This window comes from Talpa europaea (genome assembly GCF_964194135.1).
Source record: "Talpa europaea genome assembly, chromosome: 1".
Lineage (NCBI taxonomy): Eukaryota > Metazoa > Chordata > Mammalia > Eulipotyphla > Talpidae > Talpa > Talpa europaea.
This window is the reverse complement of record NC_140073.1, coordinates 110,923,377-110,926,567: the sequence shown is the minus strand read 5'-3', so window position 1 is coordinate 110,926,567 and position 3,191 is coordinate 110,923,377. Positions and strand designations below refer to the sequence as shown.

Here is a 3,191-nt window from a genome sequence, read left to right as displayed (position 1 = left end):
AAAAGCCTGACATTTTCTTTACCCTACACCAGTGCTTGTACAAATAAATAAATAAATCTTTTAAAAATAAATAAATAAATAGGTGGTTATGGTTAAGTAAGGTAATAAGGATGGGGCCCTTATCCAATATAACTGATGACTTTATAAGAAGAGGCTTCTTATAAAAGATGCACTTTATAAAGGCAAGATCAGAGCAAAAATGCAGCCATCTGCAGGTCAAGGCAAAAGGTCTCTGGAGAAACCAAACCTGCCCACACCTTGACCCTGGACTTTAGGAGCGTGAAATAATAAATTTCTGTTGTTTAAGCCACCTGGTCTACAGCATTTTGTTATGGTAGCTCTAGCAAATGAAGATGTAAATCTACATGCCAGTTTAAGATTTGATTTACCTGTATAAACACCAGGCTTACTGTGTTTACATTTACTGCCTCATTGACCACGAGGGAGCAAGCTATTGGTCAGGTGGGTACATTTTAAGAGCAGCACTCTGGAGGCAGCTCCCACCTGTCCTTCACTCCGTAATCTCAAGTTTTTCAACTCCTCAGAGCCTAAGTTGTCTGACCTGCCCAATGGGCTTCACACAGTGATGTTGTGTTTTGGCATCATGCCAATTAGTTCCCAGTGATGGGCCTCCCTGGTGGTGCAAGGGATTAAGCACAGCACTGTGAAGCTATCCACAGCCTCTACAACTCGAGTTTGATCCCTGGCTAGCCAGGGAGCTACCCACATGGCACAGTAGACCTCTTCTGTGTCACCTGCTGCTCCCCTCAGCAGTGTATTTCAGTAGATCTGCCTGTTTTGTTCCCCGCTCATCTCTGATGAATCCTCTCACCCCCGCATCTCTGGCCTGTGCCCCAGTTCTTACATGCATAAATAAATAAATCTTATTTTTAAATAAATTATTCTTAAAAAAAAATTAGTTTCTAGTGATGAGGTTGCATGGACCTCTCTTTCTGTTTCACAAAGCACTCAGGAGTCACCATTAGACCAGGAGTTCCTTTGTTTTTGTTTTTTGCAGGCTTTCAAAAAAGAATATAATTTGACGCCATTAACCCCAGATTTAAAAAAAAAAAAAAACAATTACCTTCCTCTCTGGGCGCTCACCTAGTTTACAGTGACATGGCCAAACGAACTAACAAGGTGGGGATCACTGGTAAATATGGGACCCGTTATGGTACCTCCCTTAGGAAAATGGTGAAGAAAATTGAAATCAGCCAGCACACCAAGTACGTACACTTGCTCCTTTTGTGGCAAAATCAAGTGAAGAGGTGAGCTGTGGGGGTCTGGCGCTGTGGTTCCTGCATGAAAACGGTGGCTGGTGGTGCCTGGACCTACAACACCACTTCTGCAGTCACAGTGAAAAAGACTGAAGGAATTGAAAGACCAATAGAAATTCTACAAATTGGAACATTGCCAGCCTATAATAAATGGGTTAATTTATGTAAAAAAAAATTAGCCTGTGGACTAGTTAGTTTGAAACAATTACATACTGACTGGCCAACGTGTCATTCTTTGGCACAAAAGTGCCAGCTGAATCTGCACGTGTTTGCATTAGTGTGACCGTTCTGGAGTAAGCATGCCTGGAGCGCTGCCGTCCCTGTGGGGAAGGCAGTGTCTGGGGGTCCGAAGTGTCCGGGGGTCTGGAGCAGTGCCTGGCTGTGAGAATGAGAATCGTCTTAGCTTTTGCTTAGCTCTTTCTAGTTGTCCTTGTCGTGGGTGTAGCTCTACAAATCTCTCAGCTCAGGCCTCCGAGTGTCTCTGTGCCTTCCTTGTTTAAATCGCTAGAATCAAAGATAACTGATACACAAAAAGAAACAGAAATATGAATCCACAAACTTTAAAGGTAATACCAACGGTATATTAATTTGATGGTTGCCTGCAATTTAACTATGTGAAGATCATAGATACAAGCAAATCATGAACTATTTTTATTGTGGCTCTTTTTTTTCACTCTGATGGTAAAAACTATCGAAGTATGGTGACCAGATTTACAACATTAAAATAAAAGAGACATTTGGATGATTTAGAAGGTTTTCTCAGAAATCTTTTTACAAGTACTAGTAATAATAATAAAACTCTAGGCCAGGGTAATTTATCAAAATGAACAATCTGGGAAAAGAAAAGAAGAAAACCAAAATTTATTGAACATCTTGTAATTTCTGGACCCTGTGCTCAGTGCTTTGCACATATGATCTAATCTAATTCTCACAACAATTCAGTTGGGAAGGCATCATTAGCTTCATTAGAAAGACAAAGACTATATTAGGAAATAAATAATTTGTTCATGATTCCTCCATTTAAAGGAGGAAGAACTGGATTTTAAATCAATATCCTTCAGTCCAAGTTCTTAGATTTTAAATTAACGGCTGTATGGTTATTGGTGTCAAAGCAAAGTTTACAATCTTTTTTTTTAAAGATTTATTTATGCATATAGAAAGCTCTTTTTTTTTTTTTTTTTTTTTTTTTATATAAGCACTGGGTACAGTCAGAAGTTGGAAGGGTGAGAGAATTCACCAGAGCCAGAGCGGACAGCAGAGCAGGCAGACTGACGAAGTACACTGCTGGGGGGAGCAGCGGGCAGCAGGAGAGGTCTGCGCGCCATGTGGGACCCTCTCCTGGTGACCGGGGATCGAACAGGTGCTACAGAGGCTGCAGGCAGCTTCGCAACCCAGCGCTCAACCCCTGCACCACCGGGGAGGCCCTATTTATGCATATAAGAGCTGGGATACAGGCCTGAGATGGGGGGTGGGGGCGAGCGGATTCACCATAGACAGAGTGGGGAACAGAACAGGCAGACTGTCTGAAACACACTGCTGAGGGGAGCAGTGGGAGAGACAGGAGAGGTCCGCCTCACCATGTGGGTTTCTCTCTGGCCGGCCAGGGATGCCGGGGATCCAAACTCATGCTGCAGAGGCTGCGGATTGCTTCATAGCGCGGTGCTTAACCCCTTACGCCACAACAGAGGCCCACAAAGTTTACAATCTTAACCTCAAGGAATGCGTGACCTCAAATAACCAAACAAATATCAACCTAAGTGGCACTCTTAGATAGTGTTTCCCAAAGTACATGATAGAATGACAGCCTTTGTACATGTACATGTTCCATGTTTGCTAAAAAAGATTTTATGGTCAGATATGTTTTGAGAAATGCTGCATTTTACATCCCCTCCTTAGAGATTCATGGTGCTCATC

The 3,191-nt window shown here is 42.5% G+C and overlaps 1 pseudogene across 1 annotated transcript; it reads left to right on the top strand.

Moving 5' to 3' along the window:
* The first annotated feature begins 1,119 nt into the window (after nucleotides 1-1,119).
* LOC311169958 (large ribosomal subunit protein eL43-like) lies at nucleotides 1,120-1,390 on the top strand (annotated as a pseudogene). Its single transcript has one exon. The product of its transcript is annotated as a large ribosomal subunit protein eL43-like (transcript).
* Nucleotides 1,391-3,191: the final 1,801 nt, after the last annotated feature.